This window comes from Ambystoma mexicanum, chromosome 2p (genome assembly GCF_040938575.1).
Source record: "Ambystoma mexicanum isolate Mex_15411 chromosome 2p, UKY_AmexF1_1, whole genome shotgun sequence".
Lineage (NCBI taxonomy): Eukaryota > Metazoa > Chordata > Amphibia > Caudata > Ambystomatidae > Ambystoma > Ambystoma mexicanum.
Genome location: NC_090923.1, coordinates 308,035,888 through 308,056,024, shown reverse-complemented (window position 1 = coordinate 308,056,024; position 20,137 = coordinate 308,035,888). Strand labels below are relative to the sequence as shown.

Below are 20,137 nucleotides of genomic sequence, written 5' to 3'. Positions count from 1 at the left end.
TATGGTGGCAGCTTGCTGCGTGTAACGTGGAGTTCACTTCCGTGGGCTTCCTATATGTACATGTTCTGATTTGGTTTTGTTCTATATAGATTGTAAGGTCTAAAAAGTTAATACTTTTTGCATCACATGATACAATATCTTCAACTTTAATAATACATACTTTAAACAAATAAAGGGAGTTGCAATGGGCACCAAATATGCCCCTGCCCTAGCTAACATTTTTATGGGCTTCTTTGAAGATACAATTATCTATCAGGACAAAGCATACCGAAGAGAACTTGTGCATTGGTTCAGATATATAGATGATGTTCTAATATTATGGAAAGGAACAGAAGTGTTGTTCAGAGAATTCCTGAACAGGATCAACCACAACGATATGGGAATTGAATTTACAGGTGCATGTGATGCAAAAAGTATTAACTTTTTAGACCTTACAATCTATATAGAACAAAACCAAATCAGAACATGTACATATAGGAAGCCCACGGAAGTGAACTCCACGTTACACGCAGCAAGCTGCCACCATAGACCGACCATCCGGAATATACCGTCAGGGGAATTCTTAAGAGCAAGAAGAAATTGTCAAAAAAATGAGCACTTTGAAGAAGAATGTAAGCTACTAAAAGCAAGATTCTTGGATAGAGGATATTCGGAGCAATGTGTCAGTAAAGCCCTGAACAAAAGCTTATCGATAACACAAGAGCAAATGCTACTACCAAAGAACAAGGAACCAGACCAATCTACCATTGCATTTATAACTAAATACAGTAGTGACCAAAGGACCTTAAAAAGAATTCTGGCCAAACATTGGTATCTTCTAAAATTGGATGACAATATTGCTAATTATGTGGATGATAAACCTAGGATCATTTTCAAAAGAGCGCAAACTTTGAAAAATAAATTAAGCCCTTCAAACTTACCGGAAAAACCAGATAGGGAGGGAACATCCAATTGGATGAAAATAACAACTAACGGTTTCAGAAAATGTGGGACATGCACAATGTGCAAATATGCACACCCAAAAACGGATGAATTTTGCAGCACCAACAATAAGACCTTGAAGATAAGACAATCCATCAATTGTAGGACAAAATATGTGGTCTATGGTATCATTTGTGTGTGTAATTTGATCTACATTGGAAGCACGATCAGAGAACTTAGAACCCGAATTAGAGAACACCTGGCGAAGATTGGGAGTCAAGATCCAAAACTACCGTTGGCATGTCATTGGCAAGAGAAGCATCAAATGGACAATAAAGCAGACATCAAGTTTATTGGTCTACAAAAAGTGACACTAGGAAGACGAGGAGGAGACAGGGAGAAGAAACTAAGACAAACAGAGGCAAAAATAATTTGCAAACTGAATACCACGAACTTTGGTCTTAACACAGACAATGAAATGGTGTCTTTTCTGTAGTAACTTGTCTCACTTTGTACATGCAGATATGATTTGAAACTATGACATTGTTATCGTGAACATTATCAAAGGAAAAAAGGATTAGAGATTTGCCCACTATATAATGTTAGTTGCCATTAGCATACACTACAGAAAGGGAAATGGTAACTGGGAAGGAATAAGGTCCCAGACCCGCCCTTTAATATTGGGTATTACTAATCATAATAGCCTCCAGACTGTGGTTGAACAAGCATTAGAAATACTAAGCACAATAATTTATTAAAACTGAAATAACACTAAGAAGGCAATCATGTATGCTGATAATACATCCGGCCTCCTCACAAATCAAGCGTAATATGCCTAAGGAAACAGGCATGGAGGCTTGACAATCTATTTTGAAGTACGCATAATAGAAGCGAAGTACTTATCTTTTACTTCGACCTTTTCTTAAAAAAATAATAAAAAAATATTATAAGACGTTTAACTTATTTTTGAGATAAAATGTACATTTAGTGCCAATAACATCAAATAAGAGAAGTGAACAGTGTAAACTGTGCTAGAATTCATGGTTAGTGGGGTATAGTACAATATGGCCGCCACGCTGTCCCTTACGTAAACATAGACAAAGGACATTACCAGAGGTCAGCTACCATAGCAACACTGGGCTAATTACTATATACAGAGAGGACGCCAACATGGCGCCCCCTCGAGATTTTTTGCAGACGCGATCAGACGCGGAGACTGAGCCAAGGTAAGAGACCATCTAAAAATTCAAGATTTATATAAGAACAAGTTAAAACGGGTACGCGATACGGGTACACGCACAGCTGTCATTTGGAGGAGTCCGCACTCCGATATGACGCATTTTTGAAGACCGATTATATTGGTAGTGACAATAATACGTAACAGTTTACCTAGGTACAGAAGTATCTTCGACGTATTATTACATTCCACAGTCTGATGGGATAAATGTGATGATAACACATATATATTGTCTTGAATTCATGAATGGGTCAAAGGAATGACACTTAAAAAAATGTTTCTCCTATTCATAGGGATCTAACCCATCAAAATGATACAGGGGTATTATAGAACTCTGAAGGTAAAATACTTAACATTACCTATGGCCTTAATGGATGCATAATAATTAGCACAATTCTAACTAATTGTTTACGTATATTTTTGCATTCCTTACTTATCCATCCCCTATCCCCACCCTCTTTGTGTCTGGCTTTTTATTTTTATTTTTTATTTCTATTTTTTTCTTTTATTTAAATCCGATTAACTTCAAAATGGATTGCATTTGAAATATAAAAATGTGAACTTTTGTATATAATGTTTTTTCATGTATATTTTTCATATATATTTATCTATTTTTATTAACATATGGTGCTATGATAGGATATTAGCCCTGATTTGAAAAAGGTCTGAAGGCAGACCGAAACACGTGTCATCTTTAAAGGGCACTCTGTACGAAAATAAATACATTTCAGTATTGAATATTGGGCGCAGTCTCCTTCTGGGTTACCTTACCTTACCTGCACATATACATAGCAGAAGACACAGGCTTGAAAGAGAGCAATCCTTTCTGTGCATTAAGATAATCATTAGGGTGATCAGCACTTTCTCATAGTTTTATTTTTATTACTCTACCTTCCCTGTATATGCTCATATTTGTATACATTGTATTCACTCTCCTTTCCTTAGGGTGCAGTCACATCATGTGATACACATAAATATGGTAAGTAGCAGCTTTGAAACAGAGCAATAATTTCTCTGCATAAAGACAATCAGTTAGGTTATGAACTCTTTCTGCTATTACTTCTGCTTTTTTGTTTACTTCACTGTCCCTGAATATACTAATATTTGTATGTGTTGTTGTCTTTGTGTTTTGTCTGTAATAATTATGTATTAAGTGGGTTTTATTATCTATTTATTACATGTTTCACAGTACGCAAAACTCTAATAAGAAAGCAGTTTTCATTTCACTATTCAACATGGCAAGATTATGAATATTGCACCTTCATCATGTATGCTGCACACACTGCCTATGTTTCTGCATGAGTAGCTTAGTATACTGGATAGAACTTCAAAATAGAATGCTATTTATATCAATGCATTGCTTAATGCACTAATTAGCTCATGATATTTATCCCCAATGATCCTTGACAGTTTTTGGTCAGCATTATAAGAATCCCTTGTACAGAGTTTTCATGAAAAGTAAATGCAAATGTGATGTCATCAATGACATTTGTGATGTCCTCTTTGATGTCCTGGGTGTTAGTGTTAGCAGTGCACGGTGGCGCGAGTTATGGTTGCTTATCTTACCATAACTGCCGAATTTCAGGGGTTTTTCGGTTTTACTTTGAACCATAACGTCCCTTTAACAACGTTTTTCTTTACTGAATTTCACAGGTTTTTAGTAGCGCAAATTAACCATCACGTCCTTTTCAATGGAGGAAGACCACTAGCATCCTAGGTTCTCAAAGAGGGAACCCGGGGTGGTAAAAAAAAGATTTTTCTTCCCAAACCAGGACACCGCAGGCAGGCTTCCCGGTGTAGGAAGGAAAATCTTTTATCAAGATGGACACCAGGGAAAGGGAAGGCAGGGTGTATAAAGAGAACACAACATTGGCAGGGGGTCGGGAAGACCAGGAGAGAAACTCGGGACATGAGTGGGGGGTAACACGGGGCATGAGCAGGGGGTGGAAAGAAGGGAGACACGGGACATGAGCGGGAAAGAAGGGAGACACTGAGCATGAGCGGGGAGTGGGGGTGCACAGGGGAGACACGGGCCATGAGCGGGGGGGGGGAGGGAGACGGACACAGAGCATGAGCGGGGGTGAACAGGAGAGACACGGGGCATGAGCGGGGGTAGGGCAAGGTGGGGCCCCCACCCCCGCTCATGCCCCATGTCTGCTCTGTTCCAACAGTGCAGACACTGGGCATGAGCGGGGGGAGGGGGGACAGAAGGGAGACACGGGGCATGAGCGAGGGGTGGGGGGCAAGAGATCAACAAGGGGCATCATAGGAGGGGGTGACAAGAGGAAGAAACGGGGCATGAGCAGGGGGTGGGAGGGAAAAGGAGGAAGACGTGGGGCATGAGCGGGGGGTGGGGGCGTACAGCAGGCAGACACGGGGCATGACAAGGGGGTGGGGGGCAACAGGAGCGAGACACGGGGGGTGGGGGAACAGGAGAGAGACACGGGGCACAGGGCAGGACATTTCGGGGCGGCCGGTTCGGTGCAGGACGATTTGGCGTGGCCGGTTCGGCGCAGGAGCCGGTTCAGCACGGCGCGCCAGCCCGCGCCGAAATGGCCACACATAAATGTCCTGCGAGTTCTTCTTGCAGGCACCACAGCCCCGCAGAGTACACAGCCGGGCCCGCGAAGGTGGGGGCTGTGCTGTTTGGAGCAGTCTGCTCCGAGCAGCACACCCCCCACCCTTGTGAGCCCGGCAGATCAATTCTGCTCTGTGCTCCGCACCCCAGTGCACATCGCCTGCTGTTTAGGGAAACGTTCAGTGCAGTGCACTGAAAGTGCGATTTTCATCCCACACTATTTTAAAATGAAACCGCTCTAGAACAGTTTCATTTTAAAATAGTGTGGGGGGAAGTTGAAACTCGCATTTACGGACAGTGTCACGTGACCATGCACGCAGCAGGATGATGTGTCTGAGAACATGTCCGTGCTTCAGGAACAGGTCGAAACTGTATTTTCAGCTGATCTAGGAAGTTTTGAGTAGAAAATGTACCCTTTCACAGCTCCTAGACCTATTCTTACTGATTTTCCATTTCCAATCCAGGCGAGAACACGTGCTTGGAACAATATTAGCACAACTGCTATTTAACTTCAAAAATGGCATCAGCCATAGCCATCCCTCCGACCCAGTAGCCACCACCACCTGGAGGCCCTCCACAATGGAAAACACGCAATGATGCAGAAAAGAATCAAGAGGACGAGGAAGATGAGATAGAGGAAATGTCTACCTCCATCACCTTGAGAGCATCATGGGTGTGGCGGTTCTTTACCACCGTTGGGGGAATACCGAAGGCTAAGGCTACAAAGGTTAAATGCACCGAGTACAACTCAGTCGCGGACAACCTAGGCAGTACTCCTACAGGACCACCTTTGTGTGATGCCACTCCAAATCCAACCACCGGTATGCTCTGAGAAAGGCTGCTCCTTTTTCAGGAAGCAGTAGGCTGTCTTCCTCTACCTCATCTTCCTCTCCTCAACTAATACTGCCACCACACAGGCTACTCCTGTGGGGCAGAAGATCCCACCATCTACCTTGCAAGCCATAAAAGAGGCTGTTGATTTATATCTTTACAAGACAACTGTACTCTCTATATACTGCAACACACCACTCTGTAGGTTGCAGCAGTTCAGAGTGCTTTCGAGGCTGCAAACAAGCAGCATGAGAAACACTGCCCCTTACCTTACATTTAAGGCACGCAAAACATCTTTTCCTGTCCACCTATCCCTGTATTTTTCACTGGTGGCCCTTCCATCATTTCCCTCCCCACCTTACTTCCTTGCCTCTCCTGCAAAAAGAAAATAAACAAACAAAAAAATACAAAATCAAAAAACACCAAAAAAAGGTACCTTTTAGGAATCATCTTCCACAGTTAAAAAATATAACTAAAATAATCTTATAGACTCCCTCTTCTTTACATTTCTCAGTAAAGTAGTTGTACTCAATAAGATTCTCCAACATTTCCATTGGCAAAGGTTAGCTGGTGCACGATGTTCCCTTGTAGCTCGGGAAGCGGTCTCCTAGCCAGGTCTTCTCTTGGATCAGTTCCTGGAGAATCAACAGCTTTCGGATTGTGTTGAAGGAAAGAAGCAAAGCCTTCTGCTTCCAGCTGGGCTTCATGCTAATGGGAATAATGGACAATTGTATACTAGACAAATTAGTTGCATCTGCATCGCCCTTATTTAGACAAAGGAATTGTACACAGTGCTCCTATATATGCAAAAATGCATTATGCAGTGAGATAAGTGCATCTTAAAAGTAACGTCCCTTTAACACATTTCTTTCTGGCAATTTAATAGGTTTCATAAGTGAACATGTTTCATGATGTTACATCACTGTATATAAGTTATTCAAAATTCTTCTCTTAACTTATATGAAAGAACTATAAACCTACTTTAACAAACATATTTTTTGCAACGCATCCTTATGTGTGTTGTTATCAGCAGCACATGCTGGGATACAAATCATCATTGAATTTCCTAGGGCATGGGGTTCGACCATAACCACAATCCCACCAATCCACCCCCATTATCCAGTGCACCTAACCTGCATCCTAGTTCAGTGTCCACTATACCTTCATAATGTGACCAATGGCTAGTGCTCGTGGCTTACAGTCATGGCCATTATCCACAATCCATGGGGCATGGGCTTCGGCATGGCCACATTCCCCAATTGGCAAATCAGAGTAGAGATTTGTCCTTGCCGAGGGCAAGACCACTGCCCAGGCAGCAAAGTTATCTCACAATTTTTCATACTTACTTTTTGACACTTTAGAAAAAATAAAACACAGTACACATTTGCAAAAGCATGCTTTCAGGTCCTTGCCAATACTCCTTGCATGAGTTTGCTGCAAATCCGCCCATGTTTTATTTTTTGTAAACATGTCAAAATGTACATACATAATATTGTCCTATAACTTAGCCCTCACTTGACAAAATCCATTCAGACTTCAGACTTTGCACAAACATTCAACGTGGGGTCTACAATCTTACTGAAAACCTTTGTGCAGATTTGTCAACCTACAATAAAGTTATAAGCAATCCAAACATGTTAAGATCCCCCCTCTAATTTTGCCCCGTCTTGACAAAATTCCACCAAACTTTGCAAAAACATACAAATCTGGGTCTAATCTAATCTTTTTTCAAATCTTTGTGCAGACTAATCAAACTGCACCAAATGTATAAGCCTTTCAAATATTTTGGAACGCCCCGTCTAATTTTTCTCCCTCTTTGCATAACAGCACCAGACTTTGCAGAACCATTCGGGGTCAGGTCTAGAATGATATTGCAAACTTTCATGCAGTTTCATTGAGTGGCACTAAAGATATAAGCCATTTAAAAACAGCTTTTAACCAACCCTATAATTTGGTCCATCGAGATTCCTCAAGGAAAAAGGAAGCTTCCAGCTGGGCTTCAGGGTTAAGCAGCAAGTTTCAATTTCAGTTTCTGGACAATTCCATTAAGTTAGTGGTCCCCAGATATACTGTCCTGTCTCTCATTCAGACTGCTGGGGACAAGCTCAGCAACCAATCATTCTAAAGAGCATTCAACAGGCAGGCAGCCAATCAGGCTCACAGTGCATTCAGGTTATTCTTCTCCATCCAGACACTCACAACAAGGAATGTGGATTGGGACAAGCACCCAGCCATTCAGCACTCCACACTGCATTCATACCTGTTTCGGGCAGTGCTGTCTCATTCATTGTGTCACTCACCAGACTACAGACACTCATAACATGAAATGTATGTTGGTGTCACACTCCATTCACCCTAAAGAGTGCACCCACAACATACAGTCACTGGGAAGGCTCCAGCCAGTCTGGCCTGGACATCACCACAATACCATACAAGGAACTTCCACCCAACAGCCAGTCAGGGGAAGGGACAGAGTAAGGGCTTCCCAAGACTTCGGGAAAACAAGGTAACAGGCTATAGAAACCAAGAGGTCACAGAGGCCATCTTGTCTCATATCAGCAATCAACTGATTCCACTGGCAGGACCTGGGTATCCCAAAATGGAGGATACTCAGAGCACCTGTCAAATTCAGCTGCCACCAGCCCATACCCTGCTCTGTGGGCCACACATAGGTGCCCAAAAACATACATTCGGGGTACAGGGTTGTAACGCCACCCATTGGTGCCAAAAGGGTATCACAAGGGTCTGTTCACCAAACCAAAAAGAGGAAGAGCTGCACTGCCAGGTGGCCCACATGGACTCCTGTGCAGACAATAACACAGAACACACATGATAAAAGGAGTACAGGACATAGACATGGAGGCCCTGTCCCTCCAATGCATTTCCAGCATCACACTGCCCCCGAACATCTGTGATGTTAGCAGACTTTTTGCTTTGTATGGCCATATCCCATCCTCATCACCGCTCACCTCCCCAGTGAATTTTTTGTTAGTTTGACAAGTGCAATGTTGTGTTTTTTAATATGTTTTTACAGCGATGTCCAAGGAAAACGGCAGCTGTCTGTGAATCCAACATGGCGATTGTTTCAAAATATCTGACACAGCTCATTTTTTTCACCATCCAATCAGCAGATGTGGATGATGTCCGCGGAAATCACGCTGCCCCCGATTGGCCCAGCGAGGTGTCCGTGGACCGAATATGGAAGTAAGTCCACGGACCAAACCTAGATAGCACAAATTTTTTTTACCTGCTTTTGACAAATTCACTCTTCGGGACCAAGCCTCCGCTCCTGGCACAAATTCTGTGAAAATTCATCCAGTGTTTTTTGGCTGTGGACGAGAGCACAATTTATTGTCCATTCCATCTAGAGGATTTCCACAAATGTTGGGCCCACCCCTATAACTTTACCCCTACTTGACAAAACTTCATCAAAGTTTGCAGAATCATTCCGAGAGAGCCATCTACTTGTTTTGCAAAGTTTCGCAAGAATTCATCCAAGCAGGATGAAGATATAAGCTGCCAAAAAAAGTGCTCTTTCTATGACTTGAGCAACTTAACCATAACTACTGGGCCGCTACTGCAGGTGAAGTTGGGAAATGCACCTTCAGTTCTTTAGACATGAAAAATAAAAAAGAAAGAACAATGTAAAGTCACATCTGACACCTGTAGTATTCTAATGATTCAAGTGTCAGTGCTGTCCCTGGCACCTATGTGTCCTTTTTTTTCTCTCGATTGAAACTAAAAAAAGTTAAACATTTTATTATAAGAAACCCAATTGTATGAGCACATTCAGAATCACTATACTTCAAAATGATTGCTATCCATAAGTACAGCAACATCATTTGTGCCACTCATATTTATGTCTAATATATAAACAATACATTTTTTTATAAAAAGAATGTGCAATAATTCTTACAAATACACTGTTAATAATGAAAAAACACATTGATTCTTTGGAAAAATACATTAAAGAATATTTTTAAGTATGCACATTTTAAATGTATTCTACTTTTTTTGTGTTAATGAGAAGTTTTGTTTTAAAAAAATAACAGATGATTGAAACTTGAAAAGGAAGCCATTTTAAAAACCACACCACTGCATTTGAATCTTGCCATTTCACCTTTTGGAGGACAAACAACATTAGCAATATTCTGTGGCATCGACTGCCCCCTGGAAACATAATCTGCTGTCAGTCCGTGCATTTGCATGGCCAGCACAGCCAAAATTAGATCTTATTAGCAATGTCCAATTCCATGTCATCGAATATTGGCTTGGCCACACATTGTTTTTTTCTTTTTTGTAAAGACCTTGTTCTAATGAAGCATACTGCATGCACCTACTGTTCTAGCTTGTTCCCTTCCAATGTTCTCATTCTGAGCAAGTACAGACAGTCTTGTTCTGGCCTCCCAACCGTCTATGTTGAAATGCAATCTTTTAGGCCTATACTTTAGGCACTTATTATGGAATACCTCCAAATCACCAGTGTGACAAAATTCAATTAGGCCCTTCAAATCTCTGGTAAGCGTCTGTCGCATGCCATCTTTTTTAGGGCTCTGAGTCGGGAAGCATTGCATCAACCACTTTTTCTTACGATCATGCTCTCCACTCAAAGGTCCTTGTGCAAATTAGTGAAAATGCTTGTTATCCTCCCATGAGTGCATATTGTAACTATGATGGAGCATTGAATGCCAATTATCAACGAGAAGCAGGACGGAAACCTCACGTTTGTAAACACCACCAAATATGGCTCCTGATGGACCATTTTAAAAAAAATTCTGACCCCCTTATTTACCTGCCAAGCTGTGATTTCCTTTTTGGGGTGGGAAATTGATTTGGGGATGTGTCCTTGATGTTTATGTGCAGGAACTGGTCTCGCATGGCCTTGACGATTCCAACATGCCTGTCAGTAGCTATCATTTCTATTTGCAAACCCCTTGATAGCAAAGGTTTAATGGATTTAATCAAACCATACTTCTCATGGCTACCGAGGATGTACATTCTGACACTTGCACCAGGACAGAACTGACTATTTTGTGTAGGAGTGGGAAGTGCAGTATTTGGCCGAAAAATCAGGACTGTCGCACTGTCACCAGAAATCCTGACCCTTTTGTTCGAGATTCTAGGCCTGATCAATAGCAGGGAACAAGAACTGTGTCTGATATTGGCAGTAAGCATTTTTAGCAATGAACTCAATTCCCAAAAAATGACAGAAACTTGAAATCTTGCTAAACGTAGAAAACCCGAACAGCAGAGCACAAGAAAAAAAGTACATTTCCAGCAGGTACTTTTGCTAAAATGGGTTGTGCAGTCCACGAAAATGTGTTCTGGTTGTGCAGTTCACCAATGGCTCCCCACAAATCCCATAGTCACATTTAGTCATTAGTTTAATTTGTATCAGGCAGCTGTCAAAAAGAATGTGTTTTGGTTCCCTTAATAGCCAATCATCTTGCAATGTAGTAGTTTGTGATTTTTATGGTGGTGGATAAGTCCTCCACATTACCATGGTGAAGTCAGGGTCACGCATATCGTTGTCAATGAATTGCGGAGATGCCTCCGTGTTTTCTACATTTTCGAAATGTATTGGTGAAACGGAGAACATTATTTATTTCTTGACGGAAATATATCGTGGATTGGGTAACAGGATTGATGATGAAGCATCTTCTGTGTTGTCTGTCAGTTCCGGTGGAAGTTTTGTGCTGTAACAATCCTCCATTGTTAATTTCCATGGCTTCCTGGTGATATTCAATTCAAATTCCGGCCACTGCACATCAGCATTCCGATTCAAAACCTTGTGGCGAGCTTTTGCATCCTCCAGCAATAGGTGCTCCCAAGCGACATTGGTTTGGTATGTGACTTTTTGTTAGTGGTGTGGTCCGAGTCTTCCTGGTCTTCTTCCTAACCCTCAACATCTTTTCCTTACACTTAAAAAACATGAATATCAACCTTTACAATCTAATACCAAGGAACACATTTCCAAATAACTTTGAAAAATAATTAAAAAGCCTGCATCATATGTACCTTAGTTTTGCAAGTGTGTTTTGATACAGTACATATTGATCTACCTAGTTCAACCCCCATGTGTAACAGAACATTCACAAAAAGTTTTAAATGACTGTGAATATCTTTGAGCGAAGAATCAAAAGTACAATGGATGATGAATAATGACTGTCACTATTATTTGTTTATTGTGGTGCATGAGTCTCTTCCATCTCAACCGCTTCAGTGGTAGACTCCTTATGCATAACATCACATGTAATGAACATGGGTTACTAATTAGACAATGTAATATAAAAAAGATTGCACCTTGATAATTTAACATGTATGCTTGTCCAATTTCATTTGGCGTTGGAGTGTCATCCTTAAAAAAAGAAATTAAAAAAATAAGCAGTGTTATAATGTTGATTATGATTCCCAGCACTCAAGATGTACAATAACAGTATATAAATACATACATAGAGCATTTGCAGAAAAATACAAACCATGAAATGGATTCACAATTGTACTTATTTAAATGTATTATAACCAATGTTGCATGTTGGAAGGCAAAGTACGTCACCACTTTCACCATTGTATACATACTTATTTTCGTAAAATGTTATTACTTGTAAACAAAATGTAAAACTTTCAATTGTTTCAAAAATCCAAGATAAATTAGATTGATTTCTGGTAAATTTCATAATTAAAAAAATAAAGAATTCTAATGTAATGTATTATCATATCGTCTGTCATACCTCCTCCACCAGACTGGTTGCCATTGAAAAAGAGTATGTTGTTGAAGTACTGACAAATCCTACTGCATGGAGAAAAGAAATCTTGTAATGTTTTGATATTTTAGCAATATAGATTAAGGATAAAAGGGAATAGGTACTGTAGTAGGATTTTACATTTAAAATATTCACAAAAAGAAACATTGATAAATTATCAATTTGTAAATATATTAACGCCACCTTAGACATCGATATTATACTTTGGAAATGAGCTGTCTATTTATTCCTCAATAGTTGCAGATGATGAAAGTGGAACCTTTATTATATTGATATAAACATAACAGTGATAAATAGAAACAAAACATGTTTATGAAACTGAAAATTCAAAACACTATAGACCAGTTTCAGTGCATGTCTGCAGGGCTTACACTTTGGTTCTTTGAAGCGTCTGTCATTTCTTCTGAGGTATATGTCTGGAATTCCATCATTGTGGTCCACGTAATGAAAGAAATTCGAATGAATACATTTGAACAATAAACAAACTACAGCGAACTGCCATTAGCTTATCATAAATGCTCACATAACTTTGAACGTATGATGTATACAGTTTGTAGGTACACACAAAGCACATAGTGCACAAATTAAAAACCACATGTAAATGGAAAGATAATTTAAAAAAAAACATACCTTTACCAATAGGTCTCAATATGTCCCAGTCTACAATCCCATTCACAATTGGCACACAAATTCAAGAAAGTTCAAGAGATTCTGCAATCAAATTTGATAAAAATATATATGCATGTAAATATCTGAACCCTCACAAATGATTTTTGTTTACTACTGACCTAAATCTGTGCGTGAAGAAAAACCGTTGGAACAGCATTGGGAAGTAACTTGCAAGTGAGTGAGTGTGGTGCAACGCTCAATGGTGAATTATGATGGTTCGTACATATCTTCGAGAAGTGCATGCTGGAGACGTGGAATCAATTGCCCCTCACGTCCTCCAAAATATCCTCTGCTCTGCTGTCAATGTCGGATTCAGGAAATCTACAATTAATCAACCATGTTCATATCAACAACATATCCTTGAGAAAAATATGCGTTACTGTACCTTGAGTTTTTTTTGGGCACCCATAAACAATAGATGAAGGCATTGTTTTATGCTCTGGGGGATCTATTAAAAAAATCACAATAAGATATAAAATGATTATAGTACGACAGTGATTGATTTCCCCCAAGGAACATGCAAAGCCAAAGAGCTTTAGAGTTTGGTAACTTCCCTGTAAGCTAGTATGATCTGCAAGGCTAACCACCAGCTTTTATGTCGGTGGTCTGTCACATGAAGAAATGCATTAATGGTCATTTGATCATCCATTGTGCCACAGAAAGAAAAGTGGGATGACAAAACATTAGCTATTAAAAAAAAAGACTGTACCATGTGAAGTCGGAATTCAAGATATGATACATAGACAAGTAATAATTGAGAATCCATTGAGATGCACAAAATGAAAATGTAAATGAAAAATTAGTAAAACACCCTATAAATGTACCAAGCTGAAAACAAAACCACTGTAATAGCCAAGTGTTAGATTACCTCTAATAGAGATAACCTAGGAGCCTATTTTGCAATGAAGATAACAAATGGTGATTATGCGGTGATATCATCTGTTGTAGACTGCAGAGATATCTTCTTGCTAAGGATTCAATGTACTTTATAAACACTTTGAACAGTGGGTGTGTATGTGATTGTGTCGGTACTGCCCCTACATTTTGGCTGTTTATTTTTAGGGGCGTGATGTATTATCGGTATATTTGGGTATGAGTAAAGTTGATGGAGCTGAAGGATTGATGATGTCAATTTTCACTGATAAAAGTGGGCACTTACAAACGATGATTGCGAGCGCAGCATGGCCCAAGTGTCAACTGCCTTTAATAAGGAAGGTGGATGATCTGGCCATAGCGAGCGGAATAGGCCCCAACGCCCTGTCAGAGGAAAGACAGATAGGTTGATCGCGGGACGGGGACTTCAAAGGGGGCTATGGAGACACTGGGGCTAGTTGGCCATGTAGCCAGTGGGCTCCATGCGAATGACCCCTTTGAGTGGTCATGGTATTCAGCAACTTGTGTGTTCCCATGCACCCACTTGTAATGTGTAAACAAGAGTAATCCATACGTGGACCCTTACTCACTGTGCTTAGAGAGGCTCAGCTTCACCTCACTGTGGAGGCCCAACAAAGCCGAAACACGTGTCTGGGGTTGCTGATGGTACTCTTGTTCAGAGGAGAATTGCCTAGCATTTTGGGGCTGGACTGCCCTTGTGGATTTGGATGGGACCTGACTGATATGCAACTGGATATTTATTCCCTGTGAAGGCTGCCGTGAGGTACAACATAGTTGTAGACCCTCCTGAGAGGAGGAAATTCCATAGAACAGGGTACTTGACCCATGCCCTTAAAAGAGGGGCTCCCACACTCTTGTTTACTCTCGAAATTCTGCCTAACGCTGTTGTATACAGCTATGCGATTGTGAACACAATGAAGTGCTAGGTTAAGAGATGTTGGGCAAACATGGCTGTCAGAAATTGGTGCATCTGTAGCCCTCTCCCCTTTAGGCTCATGCAAAGCTTAGAGAGAAGAAAATGACATTCTAGAAATCAATGAACTTACTTATCTAATTTCTCTCTCCATGTGAATAGCCAGCAATGCTTGAAGTAGCATACAGAATGGTTGTACAGCAACTTGGGATGTATAATCATGTAGTCTTGGGAGAATAGCTCGGGGGCAATGTGTTTGCCTTGGAAGCAAGATGACGTGGAGCAACACAGGTTCGATCCTCGGGTCCACGATTAGAAACCTCTTGTTATTAGGCGCTTTATAAATAATCAATTACATAATTATTATAATTATGATTCAGCCTAATGTTTTAGAGTTTCTCCTGTGCTTCTCATTGAACAATCATGAGCTTGTATATAGTTTGTGGTGTTTGTCACTCATGGCAGAAGACCTTATTCACTTAGATCCGTCACATTTTCAGTTTTTGCTGAAACGTGGAGAAACCACATGTGGTCAAAATCTTTGTCGAATTAGGCTTCAGGGTTTCTGTCAGGATTTGTGCCGTTCCCTTCGTTTTCTACATTCATCCAATCAACATTTTCCCGAATCCTAACATGGCTGCGCCACATAAAACCAGAGTGGATGCATGCTGCCATCAATCTGTCATTCATTATGAAAAGTCAAGCCTGGCACAGTTTGAAAATCAAAATCTGGTGGAAAACGCATCACCTGAATAACATTATGGTGAATCAGCAGATTTAAGATTTTTACGATCCAATTCTAATTAACAAAACCAACGAGCATTTACAATGCCAATATGTCTTCTTCGTAGGGGTGTATTTGTTGTGTACTGCATAGATGGGTGATAAGTGGACAAAGATTGGGCGGGTGGTTATGGATTTTTTTTACACTCCTTTTGCTCTACTAATTGTATGCATGGTTAGAACTGTGGATGCATGTATTGTTGCAGTAATACGTCTGTGGTTTAAGCCTGTGTATGAAAGCAGACCTTTTATGCTGCTTTGGCCATGTCGTTTAATCTTGTAATGCCAGTTTCAGGTGGCCCATCCTTAACAGATGAAATCAACCACAGTGAGGTTTTGTTAATGCTAACATGTTCAATGTGTGCAATTATTTTTAGTTCTGACTCTGCTGGCACGGCCAACAACGGCAATTTACGGTGTATGGGTGCATTTGGGGATTTGTGTAAAGAGACTGCAGTTTCCATCAGAAAAAGTAGTGCTACAGTCCAGCATCTTTGCAAGACTCTTTCGGGCTACTTACACAGCCAGCATGGACGCCAGGGGGCTACTTACACAGCCAGCATGGACGCCAGGCCGCTCTCACACTGATGTGATTTTACGAGCACAATTACCTGTATGTTGTTTGTTTTCGAAGACTGTATAACGTGGAGTGCGAGTGCAGCACGAGAGCAAATATAGTCCCAATCCGCGGCCACAGTCGCATGGCTCTGAAAATAAATACACGCTAGCCTAGACGACCATCTTTGTCAATGTTGTTTTTTTATTCTGATGGGATTTCTGCTGCGCCTAAACATTGCCATTTACTGAAGGATCTGAACGATTGAGAAATAGCCTGCAGCAAGTGAGAACTGCCTCCCGCTCTATGTCCATGCCGTTATCTGACACTTGCGAGCTTCGCTTAAAGAGTAGCTTTGACCACATAAAACAGAGGCGCCGCACAGGCTTTGCTGCTAAGAGTTTGTTTGCAAATGCTTGTGAGAGCTGAGGCATCTGTGAATTAGCACAAAAAAATGCATGGATGGTTCTATTTATTCACAGACTTGCTTAAGAGGCACAGACGCATTACCTTGTAATTAATTGCAAAAAAGGTTATCTTGCTTCATTAGAAAAAATACACTTGAAATAAATGAGCCATTTAGCTGCAGTGCACCCTAAAAAAGAGGAAGGAACAGTTTACCACAAGTGGGGGAGGGTGGGGCAGAGGCAGGAAATGAGCAAGTCTTACATGTTAGTACTTTTATTTCAGATTCTCTCAGGAGCAAACAGTAAACACTTTGCTTTTAACTACAGAGTCTAATTTTTCACATGTGTGGAAATATGTTGTGTATTGAGTACGGACCTCTGAAAAAGATATATACATAGTTGGTATTGAACACTAGGAAAGCTGTTGTTGAAAAACAATAATTTGCAACATCATCTAAGTCGGCACGCCACATATCCTGTTCAGAACCCAGGAAGCTGTAGAAGAAATGTCTGGGTCTTGTTTCCTACTCAGGCAGCTATAGAAGAGATGTCTGGGCCTTGTTGTATACCCAGGAAGCTGTAGAATAGATAGCTGGGCCTTGTTTTCTACCCAGAAAGCTGTAGAAGAGATATCTGGGCCTTGTTTTCTACCCAGAAAGCTGCACAAAAGATGCCAGGGCCTTGTTTTTCCTACCCAGGAAGCTGTAGAACAGATGGCTGGGCCTTGTTTTCTACCCAGGAAGCTGTAGAATAGATGTCTGGGCCTTGTCTTCTACCCAGAAAGCTGTAGAATAGATAACTGGGCCTTGTTTTCTACCCAGAAAGCTGTAGAAGAGATATCTGGGCCTTGTTTTCTACCCAGAAAGCTGCACAAAAGATGCCAGGCCCTTGTTTTTCCTACCCAGGAAGCTGTAGAACAGATGGTTGGGCCTTGTTTTCTACCCAGGAAGCTGTAGAATAGGTGTCTGGGCCTTGTTTTCTACCCAGGAAGCTGCACAAGAGATGCCTGGGCCATGTTTTTCCTACCCAGGAAGCCGTAGAAGAGATAGCTGGGCCTTGTTTTCTACCTAGGAAGCTGTAGAAGAGATTTCTTGGCATTGTTTTCTACCCAGGAAGCTGTAGAAGAGATGCCTGGGCCTTGTTTTCTACCCAGAAAGCTGTAGAAGAGATGCCTGGGCCTTGTTTTCTACCCAGAAAGCTGCACAAGAGATGCCTGGGCCTTGTTTTCTACCCAGAAAGCTGCACAAGAGATGCCTGGGCCATGTTTTTCCTACCCAGGAAGCCGTAGAAGAGATAGCTGGGCCTTGTTTTCTACCTAGGAAGCTGTAGAAGAGATGTCTGGGCCTTGTTTTCTACCTAGGAAGCTGTAGAAGAGATGTCTGGGCCTTGTTTTCTACCCAGAAAGCTGTAGAAGAGATGTCTGGTCCTTGTTTTCTACCTAGGAAGCTGCACAAGAGATGCCTGGGCCATGTTTTTCCTACCCAGGAAGCCGTAGAAGAGATGTCTTGGCCTTGTTTTCTACCCTTGCAGACCTATGTCGAAATGTGACCTGGATCTGTGAAGTTTTGGCTTTTATACGTGTGACTGTGTAGATAAGAAAAACATTCATGTTGTCAGTTTTCATCTTCCTAATGTATTCCATTTCTTTCTAACCAGTACCCCCTAAACCTGATCATTTGAAACCTCTGAACCAGGACAAAGTATTTCATCCTATTCCCCCACCACCTTCTCGACCATTGCCAGCAGACCCGAAAAGTACGAAAAGCCCTTTGCCGAATACATCAAAGGAAAACGTCGAAACACTGCCCGACATCAACAGTCTTATTGAAAAATTTGAAAGTATTAGGTAAATGCATCTTAATGTTATGTGTGAGGGGGGAATACTTGTATGCCAAAATAGCTGTTTTTGTTTGTATGTAATACTAGGATATGCCTTGCCCTTAAACGTCATCATTTGCTGTGAAATCTGATATATCTTTTCTGTTTGTGTAACGTGTATTGCTCCCTCATTGAGCCCAGTTGTTTCTACTCAGTCATTTAATCTGCTGCTCTTGAAGACTTGAGTCATAGATCCTGGTGATGAGTGAGTTCTTGCTCAGGAAAGGGAACTGCTGATTGCTCTGAAGGAGGCGTAGGTTGAGCTGGCCTTGTGTTGCATTTCGTGCTTCTGTTAAACCGTTTTAGGATGTTTTGTTCACAAAAAAAAGTGAAACCTGCCAAAAACAGAAACGTGTTAGACCAAGTCTTCAATAGATTACAGTGGTTTTAAAATATGACTTCTGTTTGTGGAGCATTATGGGTATTTTAAAATATTCTGACATTGGCATTTTATTGAATATTCCCCAAATTCCATCCTTCCAAACACTACTTCCAAAGACTTTATTAATCCTACTGCGACGTTGCCCTCTTTTTCCTTCTTAGACTAACGAAAGACAGAAGGATTCTACCATTCTTCATACCCAAATATTTACTTCCACTCCTTCAATCATGGAGGTCTTTTACTTAGCAAATTGTAAGATTGAATGTATTTTGGCTTAAAAATGGGAATGACGTCTGATTTTATTTTTGGTGTCATGTGATCTGTTGACCTAAGCGAACAGTCTACACAGCAAGTGGACAAGTAACCATTAAGAATCCTCTCCAACCAGGTGTCCTGTGAGCCTTACCTGCTGTCCACCTTGATGAGGTGGTATGTCAGCGTGGGTGCACAGGCTTCTAGGCGTGGTGTCTAGGTCGCTCCGAGGGAGTTAAGGAGCATGATCCACAAGCAAAGGTTAAACGTCTGCAAACTCGACAACATGCAGATGTGGTAGTAGTTCCCAGGTCCGCAAATTCTGTGTCCTGATGAAGTTCAGAAATCAGCAGTCCAAGATCTCTTGACTGTAAATATCAAGTGTTCGATTTGAATAAGGACTTCCCCAGTGGGAAAGTAGTTGATAAACCAATTCAAAGGGTAATCCGAAAGAGGTCCACAAAACAGTCCGGGTCTGACAGCAACCAAGTGAGCCAATTCCAAAGAAGACAAAAGCGAGGGTCTAATAAACTATTCCGGGGGTTAGAAATACAACAGGTCTAAAAGAATGGCACCAGCATAAATACAGTAAATTCTCCTTTGTGAAGCAAGGGCTGAATGCAAAGGGTGCGTATGTATAGGATTCTAGTTAAATATGGTCAGAACCACGTTTGTGGGAGTTCCTGACCCCACTCGAGATGGCTGCCACATATAACGAGGAGCAAGGGCCACTGAGAAATATAGTCCTCAAGTTGAGCTCCCCCTCCACTGTCCTAGAGTTCGTGGTGGCAGTCTCCACAACACCATCATGACCCCAGAGGCAGGCAGATGTGGTAATACATTCTGGAGGTAAGTATTAGGGAGGCTGGATGCGTGTTCCTGCACTGATGGGCAACAGAAGATTCTGGGTGCTCCCCACAGCCCTTTGCCAACAGGAGTACATAGGGGTTGATGAGGACAGTTGGGATGCCCTGACCGTCCCCGACGGTCATGCATCACCGGGGACGGAGAAGTAGGTAGAGGCCCAGCCATACGTGATATTAAGCTTGGAATTATTTCCTTTCCTCTCCAA

The 20,137-nt window shown here is 41.4% G+C and overlaps 1 protein-coding gene across 5 annotated transcripts in view; it reads left to right on the top strand.

The window, feature by feature from the left end:
• The window catches only part of FGD3 (FYVE, RhoGEF and PH domain containing 3), a 924,278-nt gene that overhangs the window by 514,330 nt on the left and 389,811 nt on the right, over positions 1–20,137 (top strand). The window contains exon 3 of one of the 5 annotated variants that reach the window (XM_069643613.1): positions 18,210–18,399. The exons of the other annotated variants lie outside the window; for them this stretch is intronic. The gene's annotated coding sequence lies outside the window, so the exon portion shown is untranslated. The remainder of the gene's footprint in view (positions 1–18,209; positions 18,400–20,137) is intronic. 5 annotated transcript variants of the gene reach the window in all.